General features: G+C 20.9%; 1 protein-coding gene across 4 annotated transcripts in view; it reads left to right on the top strand.

The window, feature by feature from the left end:
- Positions 1–17,143, top strand: part of LOC102676753 (putative phosphatidate phosphatase) — a 75,602-nt gene that overhangs the window by 2,263 nt on the left and 56,196 nt on the right. The window lies entirely within an intron of this gene.

The raw sequence follows: 17,143 nt of genomic DNA, 5'->3' as shown, positions 1-17,143 counted from the left end.
TATATATACTATACATTATATGTTTTTTTTAATGTTTATTTTTTTATTGAATTTTATGAAATAATATGAATTTTATATCATACATTTTATGCTATATGAATGATAAAAAAATATTCAATTTTAATGTTTTAATTAATGCTATCGATAGTTTTGAAAAAGTATTTATTGCAGACAAATTTAAAGAGTTAGAAAAATAGAGACAAATAAAATATGTTTCTGTTTCTTTATAGTTACAATAAATTTTTATCTTGTTAAGGCTTAAAGTAAAGGCTTTATATTTGATTTTTGAAATTGATTTTTTATTCATATGAATATTCAATATTTTAAAAGTACAATTTATAATACAGTACATTCATAATTCAAAACAATTGAAATTTATAGAATTATATAAATATTTTAAAGAAAAATTGTTAAATTTTTTTATAATAGATTATCCTTATTTATATTTGATCACTTTTGAATGAAATAAAATAATATTAAAAAAATTTTTTTTCATTTTTTGAATTTCATGAAAACATATATTTTATCTTATTTTCAAACTATTTCTTTATTGTAATATGATAAAACAATAAAAATTTATTACATATATTAATTTTTGAATTATTTTTTTCCTTTTTTAGTGATATAATTTTACATAACACATACATACATATTATTATTTTTAAAATAATAATTATTATTTAAAGAAACAATTAAAAAACATTTAAAAATATATAAAACATATATCAAATATACAATAATTATTTTATAGTAAATAAAACATTGAACATTTCTATTTTAAAAGAATAGAAAATAATTCAAAATTATAAGAATATCAATGTTTATATAATAGATAGCAAAATATACAAATAATAAAAACATTATTTGATTGCCAATGATATTGAATAAAAATATTAATCAATCAATAATATTGAATAATAATAATAATAATAATTGATACATTATCACATTATATTATTAGATTTTTTTACGATCAAAATATTTTCACATATATTTTTATGTATTTTTCTATTTTTCCATTGTTTATAGTATAAATATATAATTTCTCATTATTTTTAGAGTTTTATTATATTATTTTTATAATAAATATTCTTGTCATATTTTTATATTAAAAATTATATGCTAATTAAATTATAAAAATTATGTTTCACGCAAAATGAAAAATTTTATTGCAACGAAACTTTTTAAAATTTTGTCATCATTTATTTTTTAAATAATCATATTTTATTTACATCGATCTATTCGAATATTTTGAAAACTATTGATAATTTAGATTGCGAATTTTTATATAAAACTTTTTATATATTTTGTAAATATTTTAGAAATATAATATTTTGCATATTATAATATTTTGTTTATCTTTTTAAAAAGCATATATATATATTACATTTTAAATATTAAATATGTTAAATATTAAATATTAAATATGTTAAATAATATATATATTAAAGTATATTTATATACTTAATAAAGTAAATGTATGATAATCTACGATAAATCTACGATAAAAAAAATCAGAAATTATTAGTTTATTCAAATTTCATATAAATATTCACGAAATTTTTTAATTGTATACTGATATATAGAATGTAAATTGTGACGAACAATTCAAAAAAAAATAAATAAATGCATGTTTCTAAAAAATCGTACTATATAAAATCGTAAACATATTAAACAATAATATGAATAAATTTTATTGTATCATTAAAAAAATTATATGGTCTATGAATATAAAATATGCATTTATCATATTTTATGATATAGAATGGTCATTTTTAATAATTAATAAATTAATTAATAAATAATAATAAATGTGAATTTAAACTCCACAAATATGGAGAAATTATTTGTAATTTATCCTAATGACAATTATGGATTATTGTAATAACAATTATGGATTATTCATTATAAATAATTATGTTATTATATTAATTAAAACAAAAATGTTAAATATTCATTATATCAATTTAAATTATGTTATATGCAATATATTTATTTTATATTGAATTATAAATATATTTATATAATATATCTATGCATATTTTATACTTCATAAATATAAATTTCATTGTTATAATATCTTGTTTGTAATATATGTGGTTTGTATAACAATTTAATGATATTAAAAGATATTTTAAATAAAAATTGAGAGATTTGAAACAGTATTTTGATTAATATAGAAGCTTTTTTCTAAATCAAATCTAATAGACTTGAGAAAGTAACTTCATATTTCTTAAGTGAAATCATATTTTTCTAAGTGTAAAACGATATAATTACTTGTTATTTATAAAAAATTACTAAGTCAAATATACCAAAAAACATTTATTTATTACATTAACATTTTTATTTAATTAGTAAAATGTAAAATAAAACGTAATTTAATTAATAAATTTTAACTTATTGAATATTGAAAAATTGATTTTTTGATATAAATGATTTTAGATTTTTCATATAATTAATAAATTAAGTTATTAATTGAGTCCATTTATATATTTAAAAAGCTTTTTATAAAAATTTTATTTTTATAAAAAATATTAATTTCCAAATATCTTTTATGATTCAATCTAAGAAAAATCTTTTAAAATCAAGTATTTCAAAATATTTCAAAATATTTTTCAATATTTCAATCAATTTTTTCGAAATATTCGGATGAATCGAATTAAATGATACTGTATATATAATAAATGAGATACTGTATATATATAAAATATATGCATATATAAATATATATATTAACACATATATAATTATATTTTTAACACATATATAATCATACATATAAATTTGTTTTATCGCTTTATTGCTATTATTATTTAGTTGAAATGTAATAGATTTTATTTAATATGAAACCATTAAAGTCTAAATGATTTTAAACATTCGTGAAATAATAGGCTATTTCATATATAATAATATAATTTGCGGTCAACACTTGACGCTTTTTTAATCCTTGTCTTGGATATTTGAGGTTTGAATTCTATATGAACTTTTAGCATATATTTTTTATTTGTTTCAAAGAAAGAAAGAAAACGTTTCAATAAAAAAATTCGATCATGTTATAATTGTCATAAAAAATATAATTTTATAATTTTATATTTCTTAAAAATTTTGCAATAAAAATGCAATTATTATTACATATTTCTCATTATTATACCGTTCTATTTTTATTTCTTCAAAAATGATTTGACACAAATCTGATTTAAAAATTGCATGAGTCATAAACGATCCAGTTCACAATCCACTGTATGAAAATTAAAGAAGTGAACGATCTTAATACTCATTTATACGCGTTACTTATAGAGCGCGTCTTTCACAGTTGTATTCAAATTTAAATATACTTCTTTATGCACAAAAAGCCTTCTGCCTATCATCCCTCCCATGCGTACAGATTTGTGACACTCCTTGGAACATACACATATATTTATGTGTATATAAGTCTAACTTATAGAAATGTCGACAAGTGGTAGTCTCACAATAAAAAAAGCTTCTTATCTTTTTATCTAATTTCCTGACGACACCGCCGCCACAGCTGTTCTTTATCTGCTTCTTGCTCATCACCGTATATACTTACATACAATTCCCTAAGTCGATCTAACATATTAGATATTTTCCGAAGAACTTTTCAAACTTCTATCGACGAAGCACGACTCGACGAGTGAAACACGGAGAAAGAAGGAAAAATGATAAAAAAAAGAAAAAGGAAAAACATAGAGCGGATAGGTGAAAAGATTAAAACGAAGATGTATGTATATAGGTGGAAATGCATAAGGATGTCGACACATATGGGATGAAACGAGGAAAGAAGAGCATTCGTTAAGTTTCGGTGGTCGTGGGAATCGATTTACGATATCTGGAAGTGGTGCACGTGCACACTGATGTATTTTTGCCAGGCGGCGCGAAGGCAGAAGAGACTGCATCCTCTATTTGCATCCTTGAAAACTGCACTCTGCTAGGCTCGAGCTAGCAAGAGGTCGTTAGCCACTAAAGGAAACTAAACAGATGCATGTATTGCCTTGCTTCGTAGAATATTTTCATATTTCCTTTGCACACATGCAATAAGATTTGGTAGAAAATCGTTTGAATTCCGTAGATAGTTTTGATGATATTTATAGATTTTGCACGATATATCTCTTACGACATTGGCTATCTTTAGCCGCATACTAAAATATTCGTAAATGAGATGATCGAAGATGGAATAAATAGTCGAAATTTTTCTAGAAAAATAATACACTTAGAAAATCAAAAATTAATTTTTACAATGTGAATTAAAAAAGATAACGATATTTTCTGATGGAATTGATGCAATATAGATTATTATCACTTAATGAGTAAATAATATATAATAAATATTTCTATATTATCGTTTATTTCATTCATGATAAATTCTATTTATTTGATATTTTATTTCTAAAATGCACCAAAATATATTTTGTATTATTTGTATTTAATATAAAGTATTAATATATTTATTAGATGATCAAATTTACCAAGATTGATAGAAAATCAAAATAAATTTGGTATACTTTTTTATTTTTAACTTTTTAACTTTATCTACTTATTTCATTCTATTTTCATCTCTTCATATTTCAATTGCTTATAATTTAATAAATAAACTCCAATTTTTATATATCAATTTTTGTATTTCTTTTAATCTCAAGACTTAATCATTTAAAGATATCCTATATATAAATTTATAAAAAATTACAATATTTTGTTTTAATTATTGTTATATTATAAAAAATATTTATTAATATTCATGTTTTATTGACTTATTTATATATTTTTTTAAACAACATATTAAGTTTGATCTTTTAGTAATATTTAAATTTTATTTTTTATCATTTGTTTCTTTAATTATTTGTTATTTTTTTTAATTATTACTAATTAAAAATTATTAATTATTAATTATTAATTTTTTAATTACTAATTATTAGAGATTAAATTATTAATTTTTTATCACTTATTAAATATAATCACAATATATATATTTAATAGAAATAATAATTTAGAAAAAAAAATATTAGTGCCAATTTTATCAATTTATTTATACAATGATTCGTATGAAGAAAAAATGAAACATAAAAAAATAATTTTTTCAAAATGCGATGAACTTAAATTTGAAAAATTCGAAAAATTAAAAATAAAATTTTAGTTTTTGACAAAATAAATCCTAAAAAATTAAAAAAACAATTAAACATTTCGATAATTTTAATTTTGAAATCGCAAAAAGTTTTGAATTTGATTTTCGCGAATCCATAAAATTTTCAACCGATGTCTAATATTTTTCTCAAATAATGCATTCCATGCAATTTTGCACTCACAACTGCGCAAACATCCGCAGTCCAGTAATAACATCTCGCTAATTACCTCGTGGCAAAACAACGTGCCGTAAAATTGCCAGCTTGAAATCTCTCTAACCACAACATACCGAAACAACAATCAAACCTCTCAAGCACACAAACCTTCACTTATTCGAGTCTTCGATATCTTCTCTACCTTATTCATAAATTTCTGTCGATATCTGAGATATCTGCGATATCAACTAGTCATCCTATCATCTTTTTATTCACGCATTTCCATGGAACGTTGTTCTCAACCTGGCAGCAAATAATATCATGATCGTCATACACGATATCGTTTCGGTTGCATGCACGTGTCTGCAAATTTCCATTCCATAGTCCTCGAGCATTACGTTCGAAATGTGTCAGGACCTATTTTGCTTTCCTTCTGCCTGTGGCACGCACGATGTTCAAATTAACGCTGTCACCGCAGGCAAAGACTTCCCTTAGCTTCTCTTTACTCCTCTTTGCTTCCATTTTCTCTTTTTCTCGCTTCTCTTTGCCTTTCTCTTCTCTTCCTTGGCGAATAGTCGAGGGAACCTCCCTAATACGTGGGATTCTTGCATCCGAGTGAAACCTCATGGCATGCATCGAATCTCGGCTGCCAGTCAACCTTTTCGAGAGATAATCACCTACAAAGGGATCTTGTAATAACGTAATGAGAAAGATTAAAGGGTGTCGTATGTTTCTTAGTCTCTTTCGTTCCTTGTTTTCTCAGTGATGGACACCCTCGAGAAAGCGTCGAGAAAAACAAATAGGATGATTCCTAATAGAAGAATGTACATTCTCTTTCAAAAGTGTAAGATATTTTTTTAATAATAGGATTTTGATATTTGATATAAATTATATTACACACTTATTATATAATACTATATAATAATAATAATATATTACTATATTATATAATATATAATAATATATTATTATATAATAATACTATATAATAATGATATAATTCAAAACTTACGAAATATATTAATGTAGAAAAAATCATCATTGTTTGTGTATTTTTTAATTGTAGAATTTTGTAAATGAATTTTTTAAGTCATGAATTTACAATTTGATATTTTAAGTATTTTTATAAGAATTTTCTTAAATATTACTTTTTTTTTATAATCGTAGTTTTTGAATTATGTTATTATTTTTCCTATAATCGCTGTTCGATTTTTAACTTCTTAAATATATGTAAAAATATTTTTTATTTCATGTATTCTATTTATGAATATTTGAATGAAATTTAAAATGAATTTATAATAACTTTAAGTTAAATTTATATTATGAATTAAATTTTGATTAAATGTATATTATTTTCTTTAATTCAAATACGTAACAATGAGCTAATAGAATTAAGATTTAATTGATTTGACTTAAGCTTGAAACCTAACTTAAAATTTAGATATTTATTTTAATATTTATTAAATATAATTCAATGTTTGATGTAAAGATAAATTCGTCATTTTAAATCTTTTCTTAGATTTCATATGGATTACATAAATAAAATTGTTATCATATCTATATCATATTTTCATCTCTTACATTTCAATGCATTTTCTTCATTATTTTATGAAATATAGAAAAAATATTTCTAAAAATTTTGAAATTTTCTTAGTGTTCTAATTTATTTTTTTTTGAATTAATATTTAATAATTAATTATTTGAAATTTATATTATAGATTTATCATTCAAAATCGTATTTTAAATCAAGTCAAATAAGTTCATGTTGATAAAATGATTTTAAGTTACTTGAACATAATTGAATGATTTGAAGTTAAGTTGATTGAAAATGAGCATAAAAACTTTATCACAATACAACATATCATACAATATGAAATAAAAAACAGTTTTATATTAAAATAATTTCAAATTTATTCAATAACTTCAAATTCTTTCAGTTCAAGTAATCTTGACTAATCTGAACTAGATTTTATTTTTTTTTTATTGCAAAAATGTAGCTAAATTTTTCTAATCATAACTATAAATTATTATATAAATATTAATTATAAATCTCCAGGAAATATAGTAAATATTTTGTAACTTTTAAACGGAAGTGTAAAGTTTAACCGAGTATTTTTGGTAAGATATCTGTTGGTTCATGTAGTTATACACTCGAAGTTGGTTAATTGGATAATCAACCGGACTTTGAGACAGTTACATTTTCGGTGGTAAGTTTCTTTGATGTAATTGGATTCCACGTATATAGTTCCTACGGACCGAGATCCGCTATTATTGATTTGATTAAAGAACTATCATTTATCAGCTTGTCGTGTTGGTTGAACGTATAATTGGTTCTTTAAAATATGAATTCAAGTTGAATTTGACATTTGAATGATCGTTGGAATGATTTTATTTCGTTAATAATTATGTGCTGTGCATGTTTATGCAAATTTGTATTTTTATTAGTACGAGTAAAGAGTGAAACTTAAATGACTTGGTTTATTCTATCATATTTCAAGGAATATTTTTTTTTGAATATTTTTGCAAATTATATATAATATTTATATACCTTTAATTCTTTGAAGGAAAAAATGAAATTTATATAAAAAATTTGATTTATTCTCTGAATATTATCGTAAGGAATATTTTTCTTTGGATACTATTACAGATTATACATAATTATTTTTAACTTTTTAAGAAATATTGATAAATATTCACACATTTTTAATATGTACATAATTTTTCTTCAATTTAGATAATTTAAGATTAATAAGAATTTATATAATATATATAGCGAAACACATTTTTTTATTATTTAAACATATTTTTATTTATAAATATATTATACTATATTTATCATATATTTATGAAAACAGAACACTCTATGCAAATTGTGAAAATATAATATATAAGTATATTTAATATTTAACTTTGAAATATTTTTAGAAATTTCTTCTGGGGATTTCTATATTTCTGTAGGAAATATAAAAAACCAAGAAAAAAATCAGATACCTGAGTAAACCTGGTTAAATATTATATGAAATTTTCAAAATTCTTAATATAAATTATGAATGTTAAATTAACAATTCCAAATAAAATTAGAATTATATTTAAAAGGAGGTAAATATTTACAAAAAAGCCTTAAATCTTGATGATTTTTAATATCTTATTAATTAATATGTCATCACACTGAATAGCATTGTGAAAATTTGACGATTGTTTGTTAAAAAGTTATTAATTTAAATCAAACAAATATAAATCATGAAACCAAAAATTAAATAAATTTTTGTTTTATATTAATTAATTTATATTAATTCTAAGTTTAATTTCACTTAAAATCAAAATTAAATAAAAAAACTCATTCAACAGTTAGACAATTTAATAGTTTGCATTCAGTTTTTTTAATTCGATCGCTATAATGCGACTAACCATCAATTATTTGTGACAATAAATCTCATTAAAATTAACTTGATTTAAGTTATATTATCTTAAATTGTTTCGAAGAAAAGTTTTTATTTTTATGAACAACCATTGTCAAGTAAAGTCTTTATAACACTATTTAAATCTTAGCAATATAATAAAAAATCATTAAGATCGAAAGATGATATTTTTTTATAAATAATTAACTTGGAAAAAATTATATGAGTGATAAGCAAATAGAAATCATCATCGTTTAATGCGTGAAGTGAAGCATGTAATACTTGCATACTTATTATATTTTTATAATGTCAGAACTGTTTCAATGTTATCTTAAATAAATGAAGATTGTTATAATGTTCTTGGTTTATCTTTGCAAGAATTGTAAGTACTACATCAATGTCAGTATGATATGTTAATAAATATACATAAAATAAAATAATATCATTCACTTGAATTTCTCTATTATGTTACTTTTTTTTTGTGATAAGGCTATTAGTTAATTTTGTTCTTGTTCTTTTTCTTATTGACCAATACCGATTGTAGATAAGATGAAAGAAATATTTGAATAGACATATACATAAACTGTTATATTGGTAAATGATGTATATATATAGTGGATAAAATGATTTGACATTTTATAAGTATATAAAATAAGTATATTAATTTGCATTTTATAATTTGCATTTTATAAATTTTTTAAAGTTAAATTTGTTTGTTAAAATTATAATTGCTATTATTTTTTGTTTTTTTTAAATATATTTTTAGATATATTTTTATTATTATATATATAATTTTTATTATAAAAATACTTAATATTTTTATATCTTTATATTATTTTTTAGTTAAACTAAAATTTTTATTATGTTTTTTTAATGTTATCTTTAATCTCTGCAATAATTAATGTTGTCTTTAATCTCTGCAATAATTTTTTATTCGTCTAAACAAATTGATGTTTTTAATATACTTACTATATATATTCCTTTATTATAAATTATGATATTTCTTTTCTCTTTTTTATTTTTGTCTTATATTACAAATTTATTGATATTTTGAAATGAATATGTAATACAATATAATAAGTAAATTAAGATATATAATATAATATAAAAAAACAAATTTAACAAATTTAATAAAGATTATTGCAAAATGATAATTTTTTTTATATTCATCAAATTTCATTATCCAAAATATTTATTTTTACGTAATAAAAAAATATTATTTGTTAAAAAGAAAAATTAAATTTTTATAAATTATTAAACGAAGATTTATAAAACCAATTAAATAATTTGCAATTCACAATATTATGTTCATATAGTATCATACAATGAATATTATTCACTTTCTTAAAAATTAAAAAAAAAAAAAGATAGAAAAAAGAAAAACTATAAAATTAATATAAAATTTAACATTCCTAAATTGAATGAATTTAAAAAAAAAGAAATAAGGAAAAATAAAATGAAATAAAAATAATAAAAATATTTTACAAAGAAGTTTGATTTGTGAAAGAAAACATGAATGGAAACATTTCTTACGATTGTCTTTCCGAATTAGCGATACACGATCATTTCTTGGCTGCCGATTAAATTGTCATTTGATCTGTTCACCAACGTATATAGTGGCACTTGAAATAATAAGCGATCACTTGTTAGTAATGAGATCCTTATTCTAAGCTGACTCAATCGCGGGAATTCCAACGAAACCCGTTTGTTTGCATCTTCGCGTGAAACCGTTCTCTTAGGCCACGAATTTTCTACCTGTTTCTCGCTCCTCAGGAATCTGAGAAGGATTCGTCGTAACACTCATTGGATTGGAGGCTCATTGGATCTTTGATTCCCTTTTTGATTCCTATTTTTCGTGCTTAAAGAAAGGTAGACAGATGGATAAGTCGATTGCTTTTACGAAATGAAACTGATATTTTAATTCATTTCGGTTAAAGAATCTGATATGCACGTGGCAAAAAAGAATCACGAATTGAATTGATTGAAATATATATAGGGTGTTCCTCAATTTTTTGATCTCATTTTTTTTATCAGTTGTAATTGTAAATATATTCTTGTATTCGAGCAATTTTATTTGAAATGATAGTATACTTTTAATTGAAAAAGAAGAAAAAGAAATAAATTAGCAAAGGAAGACGATTTAAATAATTTATTTAAATTAACTAAATTGTTTTACCAAATGTTTTCAAATAATACAGCTGTAATATGAATAATAATTTAAATATATATAAATAATAATTTACATACATAGGTTGTAAATTATAAATTAATATATAAAATTAATAATAAATTAAAATAAGGAATACATGTTTTTGAAATTTTTTATTTCTTTTAATTTCATTATGAATTTTGTTAACGAGATTATTATTTTATTATATATTATAATGTTTATAATAATGAAAATTTTTATTTTTGAGTTTATTAATGATATTCATGGTCAGAATGCCTTTTTATGAATGTTCTTAATTTTCCTTTTCCTCCATGCATTTTTAAAATTCCATTGTTTATGAAAAATGAAAGAGAAGTAGTATATCATTATAATGGAATATCATTATAGCTTGCTGGTACTATATTATAAGATTCTTTTTCCAATATTGCTTGGGTTATTCAGCGTCTTGTGCATTATAAATTGTTATTTGTTAAAAATTATACCGGAACACGAAATAAACGATTATATATATAGAGTTTAATATATTCTTGAGATATTTTCTAGAGATTAATTTTAACATCTCCATTTTTCATTATTAATTTAATTTTAACGTCATGTTCTATTTATATTTCATTCAATTTAACTTATTAATAAATTGAAACTGGCAAATTTATATTATTTATAATTTAATAAATAACTTTCAATCATTTTTGTATTTATTTTTAACTTCTAGAATCGATATTTCAAAGATATCTCATGAATATACTAATATATTATATAAATCTGTGTGTTTCTTCAATTTATGGTATTTGACAATAAATAATAGCTATTACATACAACGCTCTAATTATAATATGTGCTTCTTTCTTAAATATGAATAAATATTAATATAGTGTATAAGTATGCAATATCAATGCTTTCTAATCAAATTGCAAGAGCAAAATTTAATATGAAAATTAAGAAAATTTTTTCTTTTTTTATAGCTGAAAAGAAAAAAAAATGCAAGTAATACAGAACAACAAAAACAAATTTTTATTCACTAAAATAATTATTATTATTCTGGTTAATCATTATTCTACCAAGATTTTAAAAAGTGAAAATTTTTTGTCAACAATCTCTATTTATAGTTCTAGAGATAACTAGCTAAATTGAGAATCACGTATAAAATATTAAAGAAGATGAAAATATCAAATAAGATGAAAATTGAACAAAAAATTTTTATTTTTAAATTTTGTAATACATTTATACTTTTTTTTGTAAATTTTCTTTAATTGAAAACAATAAATATATTGAAATAAATAAAGAATTTTTTTTATTATAAAAGAAATAACGAAAATTTTTTGATTATTTATTAAAATAATAGATTTAATATATCTATAATAGATATAGTGAGGAACAAAAATTTTATTAATATATTCTTTAAAATAGAATGATTATTTTTAAAATTAGATGAAGTGATTTAAGTTTTTTCGAAATGTTAAAAAAATTAATTTATAACATATTTATAAGTTATAATTTACAAAAGGCATATTTTAAATTTTTAATATATCTTTAATAAATCTTTAATAATTTATATTTTCAAATAAAAAAATTAAAAATCCTGTCCTTTACTTTTTTTTTCATAATTCAATCAATAAAAATTTTAACAAATTTTCTTTTTACACATTATCTAGTAATTCTTCTAATATTTAAAAAAATTCACATTATTTGATTCAATTTTAAAAAAGTTATTCGATTCTAAAAAATGATTCTATTCGATTCTAAAGATTCTATAAATATTTTTGTCCATTACAGAAAAACATACAAAAAAAGTGCAATAACATTTGTTTTCTCGAGAAATTAATTTTTAATTAATCTAAAGTCCCAAATTTCGTAGACGTGACTATATATGTATAAATGGAATACATATGAACTGAGTTTTACGTGTAATCCGATTCCACATTTCCTAATTTATTCTAAGATCAATTCTTTTTCCCCTCGATAATTAATCACAAGCAACGCATACCAGGAGCCATAATTCATGATTAAAAATCGTAAGTAAGAGACAACGACTTCGAAATTCTCGAGAGCTTTACGAAGCTAGTAATCTCTCTTTCGGCATCCACCGATCTGTCATGGCTCCAACAAAAGTGGGTTAACCGGCCAGATTCCAGATAAAGGTCGCCAGGTGATACAAGACTGAGAGAGATGGGGGAATGAATGAAATACAGTGGCAGGTTCCCTCGTTTTTACCTGTTTCAATGTTCCTCTTTTCTATATGGAGAAGGGAAGAAACGATAGAGAAAGAAAAAGAGACGAGTTGGTTTCGTATTCTCGAACAATTCATTTATTTATAATGCGCAATGCGAGGTGAACTTTGATTTCACTGCTGTAGATAGTTAGCAGAAGTAGTTTTTGCTAAGAAAAATTTATATTCGTGGAAAAAAATGTGCTTCTTCGGATTGTATGAATCATTTTCCGATAATAATCATACAAAAAATATATATTAATTTTGGAAGGTAAATATAATTAATATAATATAAAATATAAATTAATCGAATCGTAGATTATTAGATAATATAAAATATAGATTATTTAGAGTTTCGATCATCCAGATTTTTCGATTATCGAGAGTTTCGATTATTCCATAGTATGTAGTAATTATAAAGTTTCTGAATTTCTGTGTAGAAATCAGTTATTGAAATATTGTTTAATTTTTATATTATATTGATTTGAATGTTTTCAATGGAACCAAAATAATATCTTTTCAAATTTTATTTTGAGAAAGAAAATAATTCACAGATGTCAATTTGAAGAATATGACAAGAAAAATTAAAAATTTGGTTAAATTTATTAGAACACATTAAAATATATTGAATATAATTATATTATCTCTTAAACTGTATTAAGCCATTTCTTATTCAACCAACCAACTGAGTCAATCAACTTCCAGTAGCTCAATAACATTTGTATAATTAAATATCATATAAAATATAATATCAATTAAATTGATTGTACAGAATTTGTCTATTTCCTATTCCCAATCGAGCAATTTATTAGTGTCAACGTAGTTGATCTTACAGTCACCTTGAATTGTATATATCAAAGTCAAGTTCTAATATAATCGTTTCTTTTTCAATTTTCTTTTTTTTATTTGAAATCGATTCAACTTGGTTAAATTTTCTGATCGTTCTATCAAGTCAGTAAGCAATTTTTAATCGATCGATCCAATCAATCAATTTCTAATTGTACATTTCATCTGATTGAAATTTAGTTTACATGAGCAATTTTTATCAAATTGTGATTTATTGACTTGATTGATTAATCAAAACTTGTTTAATGTAAATGTAATTTTATAAGTATTTTTAATCGATCTCTTATTGGGATCAAATATATACAGAATTAATTAATATAATCTTGAAACAACTTTGGAAGATCAATTCTGGAGATCGAAACAAATATAAAAATTGATATATAAAAATTTTAATTAAGAGTTATTTAGTTATAAATGATTTGAATTTGCTTTAGATAAGCGAGACGAGAACAGCCTTATTCTATTTTTATATAGATTTTTGTATATCAACTTTTGTGTTTATTTTCGTTTATGAAATGAATTCTTTAAAAATGTATCATGAATTTATTAACAAAACATATTATTATACAAGAAAATTTTTTAAAATAATTCATTTAAAATGAATCTAGGACTATTAGAAAATGAAATTTTTTAAAGCAAATATTTGATTAGTAAAATTTTTTGATAGAATCGAAATTTCATCCTATAGATATAGTTTGTTATTAGATATAGTTTGCTTGAGATTATATAGTTAAATTTTATAATTATAAAATATTTATTTTTATCTCAATTGAAATATAATAATTTAAACTAAAGCTAAATAAGAAACATTAAAAATAATTTTCTGTAATTAATTTTTTTATTTTTTCTTTTTAAATAAAAGTACACTTTGATTATCGTTCTATAATTTCTATTGTTTATAATAATCCATGTGTATGTTAATGTCGATCAATATTTAACCTTTTGTGCTTCAATATTTAGAATGATTATTAACCAATAACATCGATTTATTTCTGACATATTCTATCTATCTATCTATTTATTCTAATATGTTCTATCTTCAATGTATGTAGCAGATGTTAATTGTTTTATTTTAACAAAATTTTATTGAGATTTATTTATATATTATTTATATATTTATTTTTAGTTTAATGTATTACTTAATTTTATATTTTATATATAAAAATTTTATATTATTAACATTTTTTTAATTAAATTCTAAATTTGCTCATTTAAATTATAAATATCATTTTGTACATTCAAACTAATAAATTTATAATATAATAATAATATAATGAAAATAAAAATTAAAAAGATAAAAAGAAATTAGAAAAGGAAGAAAATTAAAAAGATAAAAAATTAAAACTTAAAAGTTCTTAAAATTAATTTTAGAATTATTTTTTGCATGTAAAATCTGAAAAATTAAACATATATAATTTTTTTGCAATTAAAAAATGCCCATATAATTTTTGTACTTTATTGATAAGTCTTTTGGCTTTCAACTTTTAAACATTTTACTTTCTCTTGTCATTGATTGATTGATTTGTCGGTACTTTGAGAAGGCAAGAATATGATCATATTAAATCCGAAGCAAGAGAAATCGTGCAGTTTTGAAAGCATTGATTGATTCGTGAATGACTATGTAGTGCATTTAATATACGATTTCGTTAATGATGTATTTTTATTTATTCGGATGAAAATACTGATGATTATATGGAAGTTTTATTCATAGTTTGTGTGGTGATTAATGAATATTACGTTTTGCATTTGCGTGAATCGAAATAAATTATATTTTTTAAGATTTATTTTATGAGTTAGTTCATTAAAATCATTTTTCGTTATTAAATTCAATTTGCATTATAATGAAATTTAAAATGATCTTAAAAATAAAGAATTAAAATAATAAAAAAGAAATAAAATGATAATTTATATTTAAATATTCGTATTGACAAAAAATTAATATTCGAATTTACTTTGAAACGAGATTTGAAGATTTTCAATATTATATAAATTCAAAATAATATATGATATGATTTAAAAATATTATAAAAATATTACGATTAAAAATTCTAGACATTTGAATTTTGATAGAGCTTAAATTTTGAAAGTATTGATGTTTCGAAAATTTTAATAGATTTCAGAATCTCGAAAGTTTTTAATGATCTACATAAACTAACTTAACTTAACCTCGCTAATTTACACTCGCTAAAACATATGACGCACATATTGAATCATAGATTTTATGATGGAAGTTATGTATATATATATATATATATAAGTGTATATATAAATGCACGCGAGCGCGTGTGTGTAAGTATATTGCAATATATGATTGATGATTAGAAATTTCAGTAACTTACATCAATACAAGAATATATATCATGAATAAGATGAATAAGAATTGACATATGTTTTATTAGAAAATATGCTTTAAAAAAATTAAAAATTAGTGTATTAAAATAATATAATTTTAATAAGATATTAAATCTTTTGTTTTTATTTAAATAATATTGACTTAAAATAATAGAGAAAATTTTATTTATGTTATTCGCTTTTATAATTTATAAAAATATAAAAAATATTATACATTTTTTTTAATATTAAAAATATTATACATTAGTTCGCATATATATATAATGTAATATGCGAGATTTTAAGAGTTGATTATCAATAAATAATAAAGAAACTTTTTCATATAAACTAATTTGTTCAAAATAAATGATATAAATCAAAAATTATAATTTTTTAATTATTAATAGAAAGAAATTTAAAAATTTAGAATAATCTTTTTCTATATCTTTTATTGAATAAAGTTTTACAAATTAATTTTTAAATAGCTTTCAATTTGGAACTTCATGTACTCTTACAAGAATTGAAAATTATCGTTTTTTTTAAATCATAATTTTTACGTTATATCATTATTTATTATTTTTTATAATTGAATTGTATATGTATGTATGTATATGTATGTATATTAGCATTTTTTAACTTATAAGTCATAACCCAATATTGAGCATTAAATTTTTAATAGACTATAAAATAAGACTATCCAAATTATTTATTTGTCTGTTTTAAAGTGCTTAAAATATTTTCAAGCATTCAAACGTGCAATTTTATTTATTTTTATAATATATACATAATTCCAGATCTACTTGATTTTTTTAAATTTTTGTATTATAAAACTTTGAAGCACAAGACAGAAAAGTTGAGAATACAATTATTGTTCAATATGATTTATTTCGAAACGATATTT

The sequence above is a fragment of the Apis dorsata genome, unplaced genomic scaffold (assembly GCF_000469605.1).
Source record: "Apis dorsata unplaced genomic scaffold, Apis dorsata 1.3 scaffold_1176, whole genome shotgun sequence".
Taxonomy (NCBI): Eukaryota; Metazoa; Arthropoda; class Insecta; order Hymenoptera; family Apidae; genus Apis; species Apis dorsata.
The sequence above is the reverse complement of the archived record's forward strand: the minus strand, read 5'-3'. Positions and strand labels throughout refer to the sequence as shown.